We start from the raw sequence: 14,046 nt of genomic DNA on the forward strand, positions 1-14,046 counted from the left end.
AGTGTCTGAGCAGCTATCCTTTTAAACACTTTAATTATTTCTCTCTCTCTCTCTCTCTCTCTCTCTCTCTCTCTCTCTCTCTCTCTCTCTCTTTCTCTGTGTGTGTGTGTGTGTGTGAGAGAGAGAGAGAGAGAGAGACAGAGAGAGAGACAGAGAGAGAGACAGAGAGACAGAGAGAGGGAGGATAAGGGTGCATAAATGTCTGCATACAAGTGCCAAGGTTTGTGTGTAGAGGGCAGGGGACAACTTGTTGTAGTTAGTTTTCTCCTTCAACATGGACTCTAGGGGTGGAACTCTGACGGTCAAGCCTGCTGGAGAATTGCGGAAGAGCTTACAACAGCTGCGTCATCCCTCTGGCCTTCAACCCTCTTTTGTAATCTGTGTTCATTCTATCATTTCTGTTCCTCTGGAGAACCCCTACAAACACAGGAACTATATGAAATATGTATTGCTCTGCTTCTCTGTCTTCTTGACAACATCTCAATCCCCATAGCTCCCAGAGCCGAACACTCATTTTCTAAGGATGTCTGAGCCAAGTCCAATTTTACCGCAACTGATATTTCATTATTTCCGGCCTTTGTCAATGGGAATTAGTGTGCAAGATATTGTCATCTAGGATTCCTTTCAAATGAAAAGTTTCTCTTAATTAAAGAGTGAAGGAGAATTCTGATATGATGTGAGCTGCTCACTAAAGACAAAATAATGCTCTATGGAAGGCATCTTCTGCACTCTAAGGTTCATCATTAGAGCAAGGAGGGAAAACAGAATTGTAATGAGTGCTACAAAAAAAAAAGAGAGAAAGAGAGAGCAATGGTCCCAAGACAAGAATGGCACGAGTGGTGGGAGAATCTGTCTGAGAAAAGCACTGCTCTGTCAGAGAATTTAAAACAGAAGGAGCATCAGGATTTCCAGTCACAAGTAAAAAAGATTTTCAAATGTACTAAGAGAAAGATTCATGGGTTTGTTGTTTTGCTTTGGTGCTGTTGGTTTTCTTTTTATTACTATAAAGGTATGGAGCTGGAGCCCAGAAAAAGAATAAGAATGATACTAAGACAATGTCAAATCACACAAGGATTTTCAGATTTTAGGAAGAGGTTTCCATTTCACTGTAAGTGAGGGGGAAATTCATTTTGGATCCTGAACAAGGAAAATGGCGTGGTTTTATTAACCTTGTGATAAGGTCACTTTTCCTATGGAGTGTAAATTGTGTTAGAGGGAACAAAAAGTGGTGAAGCTAATCTCAGAAAGCTGCTGTATGTATTCAGGAGATAAACAATGGTGGTCAGGGTTCAAGTGATAATGTTGAATCTATAGAAGAGAGAATAGGTGCATATTTACTTTTGTGGAGAGAAGTAGGGCTCCGAAGAAGAAAATAGTTGGCATTGGCTTCCAGTGTCTGTTTTCAACAATGCAGTTGATTGTTACAATAAATCTTTCTGCCAAAGCTGCCTGAGCCCTACCTGCACGTGTGAGCTTTACACCAGCCGCCCAACTGAGTTAGGGCCCAAATGAATACACAGAAACTTGTATTAGGTTCAAAGCTACTTGGCCAGTGACTAGGATTCTCATCTGCTAGCTCAGTCTCAATTATCATACATCTGTATATTTTGTAAGACTTATCTTATCAGATGCCTTATCGGCGTCCCTCCTTGTCGGTGGATCGTATTGTGCCACTGGAGCAAGAGCGGAGGGGAAAAGAGAGCCCTTCCTGTTTCTCCTTCGCTTAAATATGAGTCTCCTTGCTATGTCACTTCCTGCCTGGATCAGCACTTCTCTACTACATTTCCCAGACTCCTCTTTGACTCCTAGTCCTGTCTACTTGCTGTCTCATTGGCCAAACAGTATTTTATTTAATAATCAATAAGATAAACATACACAGTACATTCCCCATCAATGGATAGTTGTATCACGGAGGTAGCTGACTGGATTAAACAGTGGGAATGGAGAATCAAAGTTTCTCATTTGGACATGTGGAGCTTGTGTCTAGAAAAGTGAATTTGGTACCTAATCTGGCAAAATGCCAGTGTTTGTAATGTGTAATAAAGGAGAATCCAGTCTCATTTCAAGGACAGTTATAAGGAAGAAAACCAAAGGAGACTCATGGCCTCTGTGCCAACAAAGAAGGAAGAGGACAAATTTTGAACAAAACTGTATATGGCATGTGCAGGTGACCTTGGAGTGCCTAAAAAGATGCTTCCACGGAGAAGTAAATTGAAGTCTCTAACGAATGTTGGAGACGAAATATGTGTGGAGACAACTTTTTAAAATAAACTCAGTCTGGAAAAGATTTAAAAAAGAAAGAGTGAAGGAGAGATTAAAAAAAAGGAGAGGGAGTGGTTAAGCAGGGGAAATAGGATGTAGAGGGAGAGAATTAATGCTTGTTTCTTTAAATCAATTTTTGTTTGTGAGAAACAAGGGCATTTCCTAGGATCTAGCCCAATCTCACATAGGCTTTCTGATAACTTTTTCAGGAATTTGTTTCTTTCATGGTTATGGTACCCTAGTCACCTGAATGAGTATGAGTCATGTTTTCTACCTTAAGATATAAACTACACAGAAACAGATGCTCCTTCTGCGCCACCTTCTCTGCTTTCATGAACTGTACCACAGAGCAGTTGCTTAAGGAAGGTTTGCTACAGTGATCATTCTTAAGATGGCATGAGAGAAAGAAGAGTGTAAGAACCCCATTTTCACAACCCCCTCCCCAAATCAAAAATTTTGTTCACTTCACCCCAATTAGTAGATGTGTAGGTAGTTTTCAGTCTACTGCACTGTTCTTCACAGACGTTGCCCTAAACCTTCAAAACTGATGGTCATCCTTTTAATTATTTCCATTACAGATTCTATACCTTCTCTCTTTTTCCATGCAGAATATCAAGTTGAAACATATTGAAGGTGAATGATGCTAAACAATGTGGCCATGTCTGTCTCCTCACAGACAATCAGCGGACATCACATTTCCAAGCACTAATTTTGGAATCTCTATGCATGCTTGCATGTGTGAATCTCTGTTTGTCTGTTATCTGTCTGTCTATCATCTATCTATCCATCATCCATCCATTGTATTCATTCTATCAATCATCTATCCATTGATGTCTCTATACATCCATCCATCCATGCATCCACCCACCCTAGTCCATCCTTGTATCCATCCATCCATCCATCCATCCATCCATCCATCCATCCATCCATCCTTGTATCTATCCATCCTTGTATCTATCCATCCATCCATCCATCCGTCCATCCATCCATCCTTGTATCTATCCATCCATCATCCATCCATCCATCCATCAGCTTTCTTTTCATAAGGCACTGTTATCAAAATAGTGAGCAGGCTTATTCGAAATAATCATATCCAATTATATTCACATTTGCCATCATCTGCTGCTATTCCCATATATTTCTCTTAACTCTCATTTTTAACTTCATAACACATAAACAACCTGAGAAGCAGCGATGATGAAAAACATGCTGTGGGTTTTGGGCTTGTGTCAGTGATGGTTCTGAGATTCTATTCTATAGTGGTCTGTTTATTAAATATCTCTCTATCTTTGTTCTAAATGTTTCTGCCTACTAAATATTAATAATTTTATAGAAGAGAGGAGAATATGGTCCTTATTTCTTTTTTAAATTAAAGTGCCTTCAAAATTCAAATTGTAAATTGTGAGTAGGTACCGTGTTGAGGAATCTAGAACTGCAGAGGTGGAGTGTGTTGGCAATGGAGGTAGACATTTCTTTGGGGAGCTTGAACACTGTTTTGTAAGCCTGTGCAATACAATGATGATGGTAAACTAAGAGCTATTAATACTGTATTCCTCTATGTTCAAACAAAGGGGCAAAATCTGCTTCTTCCTGAGAACATACATTTTCCTTTCAACCTTCAGCTGTGTAATTGATGATAGAAATAATTATCAAAGGATTTTGAAGCAGCCAACATTCATAGAAGTATCTTTCCTAAAAGGGATTCCATTGTAATCCATGTTATACCCAATCCCTGGTGTTTGTGACGCCAATTACTGCCACCTGCCCTGTCTTGTCTCCGTCACAGCACCCCAGAGAGCATTGCACTTAAGACTCTGTCAAAAATGTCAGCTCTGCTTCTGAGGCCAGATGCAGTAACTTCACTTGAAGACTGCTGGGACTGGGTCTCATGTGAACAGCAGAATTACATCTTCCTGTGGGCTAAGTAGGAGCTGCCATTTTAGCACTCTCCTTGCAGCTTACACAGGGAGGGTGGGTGTTCTCCTTGAAAAAGAATGTGCCAGATGCTCTGCCAGATGTTGGAGATGGGTTGTTTCATTTAATTCTCTATGCCTGAAAGCTTATTTATCATCATTCCCAGTTTACGCATGGGAAGGCTGAGGCTCCTGGTCACTTTATGTGGGCAGACAAGGATTTTATCACAGTCCTTCTAACCAAAACAAACACATGATCTTTCTCATTATGAACAGCAAAAGTCTGCTTACATTTGTTTTGAATTACTTATTGCAGTCAGTATGTTTCTCCATATAATCTTAGGCATGTTTTGTTTCCACTCTCTTGTCCTATAATAAACCTGCTGTCAGGGGAACTGCCTGGGAATATGTGACACCATGGTTTTTTTTAAATGCAACCCATAGAAATAACATTGACAACAGAAGATAGCATCATTCATGAAGGACTCAAAATGCAAATTTAAAATATAAAGGGTATTGGCCATGTCTGTAAGTTTTGATCAAAAATACAGTGGAAACACACAAGTGACTGTTGCTACCTCTGAAAGCAGTGACACCCTTCTCTCAAACACTTGATGAGCAAAGTTTCAAGTTACTTTTGCAAGTATGGTTTTGCAAACACAATAGTTTAGGAAGCATACACATACATCCATGGGAAAATCCTACACTCAGTCTGAAGTCATTGCTGTCACATCTACAGTTCACCTTTCAAAGTATCTTCACACTTCCCTTGTTCTTTCTTATTTTCTCCATTGGATTTCAAAACAGATAATATCTTACTGTATTAAATTATGAGATAGGGTACACTATTTCAATGTTTATAAAGCAAGCCATGATCAAATCATGGCAAATAATGGTTCAAAATCCTGATATGTCATCTTTAGTGTTAATGGTCATCTTGTCATGATTGCTTGGGAGCACTTGGGAGACGGGATTATGTCCATTATATTAATTAAGATGGGACAAGATATGGGTAACATCACTCTTGGTCTGGGTTCATAGACTGTCTAAGTAGAAAATTTGAACTGAGTAGGATAAACATTTACAAAGTGGAGTCAGAGGTAGGTTGATAAGCGGCAGTTTATTGGGGAAAAATACTCATGCAAGGGAGCCAGTGACCAGGTTTGTACCTGAGCTTCCTCTCTGTGAACGGGCAGTGCCAGAGAGACTAGGCGATGAGTGCTCATGGGCGCAGAGGGCAGGAGGGAGAGGAGAAAGGTTACCTGGGCGCTGATGCGGCAGAAGGATAAACCCTGCGGGCCACCGGCTGGGTTAAAGTTAGTTCCCCAGGTCATGACCCATCCATGGGTTCAAATTCAGTCCCATAACTCCTCAAACCATATATAGACGCTTACAAAGTGGAGTCAGAGATAGGTTGGAATCCGGTAGTTTACTGGGAAAAAGTACTCACGCAAGGGAGCCAGTGACCAGGTTTGCACCTAAGCAAATGCTTCCCAGTCAGCCCAGCCAGGTCAAAGAGAGCTGCGTGTGTGCCTCCCTCCTTCTTAAACCCTTGTTATGTAACTCTGACCATGCCCAAGGGGACATGGTCAGCAGCGGTACCTGTGACCATGCCCAAGGGGGCGTGGTCAGCGGTTCCTCTAATCAGGATTTCTCCCTACAGAATAGCAGCATGCATTTATCTCTCCCTGCTACTTGATTGTAGGTATCATGTGACTTTGCTGCCTCAAACCCTTGCTAACTTGACTCTTTGTCTTTAGTACCCTCTGTCCTCAAACCTTGAGACATAATAACATTTTTCTCCTTAAGTTGCTTTATAAAGGGCATCTTGCACAGCAACAGGAAAAGAAAGCAGGACATGATCCTCACTTTATTTTTAGAGACTGCATTGAAATGTGTCCATTCATATTTCTTGCCCATTTTTTTTCAGTTGTGTTTTAGATTTTCAGTTATTGATGTTTAAGGTTCCTTAAACATTGTGGACATTTCTACTTTGTCAGATAAATAGTTTACTACTTCTGGCCCAGTGGTGAGTTGTCTATTTTGTTGCCTGTTTCTTGGCTGAGCAGAAATTTCTGTTTGGTTTAACCCCATCTGTTTTTATTTACAGTCTTTTGGGGTCTTATCCAGAACATGATCATCTATTCCAAGGTCTTGAAGTATTTGTAATTGAAGTATTTGTACTCTGTTTTCTTCATATGTCTATATTTAAACCTTTGATGTGTCTATATTTTTTTAAAATATTGAGACTCTTTTATAGGTTAAATATAAGGTTCAAGCTTCAGTTTTCTCCATGTGTGTGGATGGTTTTCTTATTGGGGTTCTTGAAGTAGCTGTCCTTTCCCGTATACATTTGTTTGTAGATTCATCATTCTATTTCTGGTTCCTCCATGGTTTCCACTTGTTTGTATGTTGATTTTTGTGCAAGCTGTGATGTTTGATTACTAGCCCTTTAGGATAGTCTGAAGTTAGGTAGTGTGTTGCCCTCAGATTTGTTATTTCTCAGGATTGCTTTAGCTATTCATGTTTTTTTTTTCCTTGTATATCAATTTTATGAACTTCTTCCCTAGCCCAATCTCTACCTGAGGTGCTACTGGCAGATGATAGTTGTTGAAGGTGGGAGATGGGGGCACAATAGGAGCAGTTTTCTTCATGGGTGTGGTTACTTGAAGACTGCCGTGCTTCTGTGGATGGCCTTACACCCATGTCTTGAATATGGGCAACACTAACTCACTAACTGGACTCTATGACACACACACACACACACACACACACACACACACACACACACACACCACTGAATTTTGGGATGGAATGGGAGGGATGAAGAGTAGTAAAGGTGAACTGGAGATATGATAAAAATACACATGTAAAAAACTCACCTAGGATAAATATCATGTTATATTTTAAAAAGAACTTATCAAAAATGTCATTGATATTTGCTTGATAGAGTTTTCCTTGAATTGATAGATGGCTTTGCATTGTTTGGATGATTTTAAAATCATGAAAATGGGAGGTATATGCATTGTTTTGTGTCCTCAATAATTTCATTTATCTGTATTTTATAATTTTCTCTGTAGTTGTCTTCCTCTTCCTAGTTCAAATGCACTCTTAGGTATGTTATCTTTCAGGTAATTTCAAGTAGGATTTTTCATGATTTCCTGTTCAACAATTTCATTATTGATGTGTGGGTGCTAGTCATGTTTAAGTATTGTCTAACTTTGTAGCTCTGTTTGTCTTTTAATGGAACTTTAAGGTGTTCCTACATATAAAATCATATAATCAGATAATGGATAATTTGATGTTCTTCCTTTGTAAGTCATTTATACCCCAGGGACCTAACCATGCTAGTTAATACTTCTTGTATTGGGTTGTATAAAAGTGATGAGAGAGAACTCTTTATCTTGTTCTAGATTTCAGAGAAAAAGGATTTCGTTTTTCTCCTATTCATTAAGAGTTAACCGTGGATTTTTTATATAACAGTATCTATTGTATTGGAATAAATTCCTTCTAGAACTTTTTTGTTCACTTTTTATCATAAAAGGACATTGAGTTACTCAAATGTTTTTTCCCCCGAATTTGTTGAGTTACTAACGATTTCTGTCCTTCGTTTTATTGATATGATGCCTTATCTTTTTTAAGTGATATAGGCTGGATTATAATTATCTCTACAGGACCAATCCCATTTGACTATGATGTACTGTCTATTAAATATGTCATTACATTCAATTTGCTATGATTTTGATTATCAATTTGTATCTATGCTCATTAGACAAATTGGTCTATAGTTTTCTTTTTAATTATGTCACTATCTGGTTTCAGTATTGTGTCATTCATCTAGTATCAGACCTTATAGAATGAATTTGGAAGACCTTCTTCCCTTTTAATTTTTTAAAAATTAGAATAAGAAATGTTGGCATTACATTTTCCTAATTTTGTTCCAGGATGGCACGGTAAAAAAAAACTTTAAGTAAACAAAGGTATCATAGTCCACAGGCAAACCAAAGTATAAGGTGGGAAAATTTTAATATTTCATTTACTTTCCCTCTAAATTATAGACTACCATTTTCCAGAAACACATGACAGATTCTTTTACAAAGTACTAATGACGCAATTTTTAACCTCAATGACCCATCATTATATCTCCTCTCTTGCTAGCTTTATCTGTAATTAAATTTTGTTTGTTTCATTTCTTTTGTGATGTGGATTTAAGTCAAGGAATTGTGTGTGCTAAAACCCACCATATTCTTTAGCTCATTACTGAGCTATGCTTAAAACACACTTTAGATACATGCTAATTTTTTTCAGGGGAATTGATGATGTTCAGGGAGAGAATTATTGAAATTACGTTATCAGACTACCCCCCCCCCGTGTCAATTAAGCCTTTTCTCCATGCTTTTGCCAATGCATACCCAAAATCAAAGCCAAGTCACCCCAAAGTAAAAATGATGTATCACTTTTTAAGGTGGTGTTCTGCTTATCGTTTAGTGTGTCCCACTTACAACTGAGGACCTCTTCCAATTGGATATTCTTGCAAACAAGCTTCATAGCAGCCTTGAAAGCAGTAATGATGCTTTGTCTTTGTAGTACTGGTTGTAGTTGATTGACTCTTTACTTTTTAGGGCCTTCTTCCTTTTTTATTCTAACTAAAAGCTTGTGTGTTTGTCATTTATTAAAACCCTTCATTACATTGATCTTTTGCATTGATTTTTAGTCTTTATTCATTTATTTCTGCTATGATCTTCATCATTTACAACTTCATACTGTTTATGGTTTTCCTATGCCTTTTTTCTTTCCTAGTCCCTGTGATGCACCATTAATTTATTTATTTAAAATCTATCTATTATTTGAAATATTTCTACTTTTTTCATGTAAATGTTTTATACTTTCTTCTTAATAAACCTCCCTCTTATTTCCACAGCCTTTTTTCTAGCTCATAAGTTTGACATGATGTTTTTTAGTTTTAAAGCATCCCTATTGTTTTGTTGGAATCTCCGTATCATTTATATTACATTATATATTATTCATATTTATATTTTAAATTGTTTTTTTATTAATTCAATTTGTTCTTTGGCAACTTCACAATTCATGTGATACATTCTGCCTTTCATTACTCTCCTTTCCCTCAGACCCCTTGTCAATTCTCCTTTGTCCTTATAGGTTTCTTTCTCATCAACTTCTCTCTTTTGTCTTGAGACCCACTGATTTTTGACCAAGGCCTTTTGAGTGACCATGGGTGTGAACTATTCCGTGAAGCCTGATGAACTCACCAGTTGGGACAATATGAAAAGAATGACTATCCCCAGCATCCATCAGTAGTCAATAGTTCAACAAAGAGAGCTTAGAACAGAGAAGCCCTTCCCTTGTCTATGACTGGCTATTGACAAGTCCAGTCTTGTGGAGGTCCAGTGATGGCTACCACTCTCTTCGGTGAACTCATGGTTGTAGTGGCTGTAACATGACTGGAAGACTGAATTTTGCAGCACTTCTCCCTTTCTTCTGTCTCTGAGATCATTTTCTATCCTTTATTTTATGATATTGCAGGAATACAGGGACAGAACAGACCTTTCCTATCCTGGTCCATCAGGTTTCCTAGGTGACACTGAACAAGGCCTTTTATTTCTCAGTTCTTCAGAGTCAGACATTTGTCATCTTTTAGGCAAAACAGTTCATTCCTTTACTGCAGAGCACCTCATAACCTTAAATGCAAGGGTCATAAATTGTATCCTCAGGGCATCTTGGTCGTATGAAGAGGAACCAGTCTCTTTTCACAGTGTGGTGGAGTGTCTATGTGATTCTAAGGATTGTGATATGCAGAGGTCACTGACACTTGGAGTGGTGTGACTTCGGAAATAATTTCCTTCTCATGATAGCATCAGTTACAGCAGCCTGAGGTCTAAGGGTTCATGGATGTCCCAAAAGATGTGAGTACCTTTTCTATGACAAAGATTTTAGAGACATTCCTGGTTACTCTTCTAACTGGGCTGCAAATCTATTGCAATTGTGCATTTTTCCAGTTACTAAGATTTCTGGTAGCATTTTCTGAATTTTTCCTGTTCATTCTTTCCCTTATAAAGGTGGAATCTCCTCCTTGGTTGGAGAACTGGATAGCAGTTTCCCAGAAAACTTATTCTTTATACTTGCTCTCCCAAGTATCCAAATCCTTTGGGTTCCAACCTCTTTCCTGCTAAATTCTAGCATCTATTCAAGATCAATCTAAAAATTCAGCCATGTACTTAATATCTGGAAGGAGACATGTGTTGAATCTCTATTCAGTCCTCTTAGAGTGTATTCCAATGCAGTTTTGCAGATGCAGTGTTGCTCCCAAAGCCTGTTCGGTATCTAACTATTTAGCCCTCATCCATTCCTTTATTCATCTACCTGTTCATTCAGTGGTGTCTTGAAACTTCTTGACCACACAGAACAGATGCTACACTGGCTGTGTGAAACTCTGCTTCCTCCGAGAATGGGGTGTTATCACACATCTTATAATCTTAGTGAAAAGACTGGCAGGTAATTTGTAATCAAATTTAGTGAAATGAAAACAACACTCAAAGACTGGGTCCGTTACAGGGAGCTACAGAGCAGAGCTGGAGCTTTGTTTAAAGGCTTCATGGAAACTGCTTGATGTGGATTTTGACAGATGAAGATAAGCCTTTGCCAGGTGGTTAAACATGTGAAACAATTGTCATGCTAATTTTGCCTGAGAAATGCATTATATCTAACAAAAGACACTGGCTTAATATGTAATGATACCCATACAAACTCAATTTAACAAGCTATATTTTTATTTTTTTATATCTTAGGATAATATTTAATTACACTGTTCCTTTCCTGAATCTACGTCTTACAGTCATTGAATACAGTTTTACTCATTTGCACATATACAAAGCATTTTGTTTAAAGAGCTACTCCTCTTTTTGTTTTTCAACTAGCTAATGACTTATTCTTTGATTATTAATAATAAGAAACACAAACATTCTTCATACATTGCAAGAGTGCTCGAATCTCACTCCAGGGAATAAGTCAGGTAGTTTATGTACATTCCTGTGCATTAATCATATTGATGCCACAGAAACTCTTCTGAAGGCATTGATTTATATTAGTTATTACTAGAAGACTAAACATAATCATGAGTAGAAAATAAACCCTAACACTAGTTCGCTCACCATTTGCTACATGAATTATCTATAGTTAATCATTAGTTTTGACCTACTGATAATTTAGGATAGATCCATTAAAAGGGTTTTACAGAGTATGTGAGCATGTTAAAATAAGGTGTCATTTTTCCTAATGTGCTAAATAATTGTTGAAAAATAAATCCCAACTGGCCAGACAGATAATTTGAGCAAAATAAATTATGTTCAGGAAAAAAATCACAAAAAAACATTTGTCCTGTCTAAATTTTGTACTATTGAGTCAGCTCTAGTTTAATGTTGCTATGGAGGATTATGAGATGCAGTTGGTGGTGAGGTGAAATGTCTCTTGGGTCCCATGGAGGGTAAGATGGAGAGATTCTGACCCTGAGGGGCCTATCAGTTTATAAATAGCTAAATTCTCAACATATAACAACCTGAGCTTTGGGCATTGTTAGAATCCTCATATAATGTGAGTTTCTTGAAAAATAGATTTTTGTAGAAATCTCTAAATATTTATACTTTGGTACTTTGTTAAGAACTACCATCCATTTATTCTAGATATTACAAACCAAATAAAATATACCCAGGGGATGGTTTTCCTCACTAATCATTAGTTTATTAATTTAGCTGTAAATTATGACATTAAATCACATAGAGATTAAAGAAGTGATGTCATATGGGAAATGAGTTGTAAGCCATTCTGTAGTAGACTGTTCCTGATAAATCTCTATCTGATTCTATACCAAGGCTATTTTCTGAGTATTGACAAATTGATGATAATGTTTCACTAAATTATCGGTTCCCAGGAGCAATGTATATCTGTGATACAAAAGTCCTACGGTTGATCTCTCTCAATTGCTGTCTGTGCAAGCTATCATTTGCTGCTAGGGACACATCATGATGAGGCAAAAGAGCCTGTAAATGACCTCTGAGGGTCTTCAAAAAGTACAACTTGACTTAAATAATAATTGTAACAGATTTTATAGACACCAAAGAATTTTATTTTGCATCTTAGTTAAGTGATAATAAACCAAGCATCCTTCCCATATTCATCTCCAATGATATAACTCAGTATAAAGACATAGTCTGTGTAACCAGTAACTGAAAATGTGTCAGTTCTACTTGATCTCCTACATTGTGTGAGCCTTAAAAAACTACAGAATCAAATACCTGACCATTCTTTGGTTATTTTCACTTTTCTATTATCTACCACGTTAATCGGTATGTTCTAGAATAATAGCTGTCTGTGTTGAATTACTCTTCTGGGGTCAAGGTCCTCTTTTGAATCCCCCCTGACTTGAGGGGAGGATGGGGGTGAACTGTTGGATGTCACAAACTCTGTGTCTGGATATCTATTTCAATCACTAGGTAATAACCTCTCTCTTGATTACAAAATCTTCTTGGGCAAATCTCTTGCCACCTCCAGACCTCCAAATACTCAGCTGGAAGGCACAGAGGTGGTGTGAGGGAAATTGTACTGATAAAAGAGGTCAAAATAGTCAGAAGAGTGCCTGGTACATACAGAACATCCAGTCAACTGCTGTCACTGTTTCTTACTACACACACTCCTAGGCTGTATGCAGCTGATAATTTTCTCATATCTGACTAGGAACACCAGTCATGTGTTGATTAAAGACAGGTGGATGTGGGTTTAGTGTCTACATAGACAAATCCTGCTCAGGGGCAACATAGCTTTAGAATAATGGCTTCTCTTGTGATCAACACAAAACACAGGAATCCCCATGGTGGCTCTGATCCTACACTAATCTCTTTCCACTCCACACTTTGTTCACTCACATTCTCCAACTGATAATTTGCTGCTCCTGCTCTCACCTTGATGGCCATGCCACTGGCTTCATGCAGCTCTTCTGGGGGACTCCAGCCCGCATGGGCCCCTCTGCCTCACGCTTACATAAAACTGACTCTGTTCCTCAGCTTGTTCAATGTCACCTCTGTTCTGATTTCCCTTGGGCTCTGAGTGTCCAGAACAGGGACCAGGCTTTCTCATTTGGACACACCTTTGAAAAGTGCTGGAAACATGGTGAACACTCAGCAGAGAATTGATGAAAAAAAAGTTTATTGATTGGAAAACTGAAGGGATTCATGAATACATGTGCAATGAAAGCTGATGTGAATTATATAGGTTTTTATATAGGTTGTTATACAAAGTTCACTGTTCATTCTTTATTTTCCCTGTATTGTAAAAATGTAGACCAATTTAGAGTCAAATTCTACCACAATGTGGTTTTAAAAAAAAGCTACAGTTTGGTTTCTCTGCAGCTACTGTTGGGTCCTACTCTTGCCCCTATAATTCTGTCTAAAGTCACCTGCCTCCATTTCTCCACCTTGCCTGATTCTTATTCTTAAAAAAAAATTACTGTTCTCTCCAGAAGCAGCTGTGCTCATTTGGTCTTTGTTCATATTTCAATTGCCATCATCACCATAAAATTCTCTTTTACATTTTATTATTTCCTGAAATTTATATTTGCCAAGAAGACTCATATATTTTATTTATTCTTATACATATCATATTGACAGAGAAAAGAAATTCCTAAAACAGCAACCAAGGCAATTTTTGCTGGAGTTTTTCTTTTATTTATAGGAGAAATGATAACAAGTATAAATATTAAACATTATTTATTTATGCCCCTTATCTTACAAAATATCTGAAACAAAAAAAATGTTCCTTAATGCTAAGGAGTATAAAATATTTAAGCCATAATAATGAAGAT

The sequence above is a fragment of the Cricetulus griseus genome, chromosome 10 (assembly GCF_003668045.3).
Source record: "Cricetulus griseus strain 17A/GY chromosome 10, alternate assembly CriGri-PICRH-1.0, whole genome shotgun sequence".
NCBI lineage: Eukaryota > Metazoa > Chordata > Mammalia > Rodentia > Cricetidae > Cricetulus > Cricetulus griseus.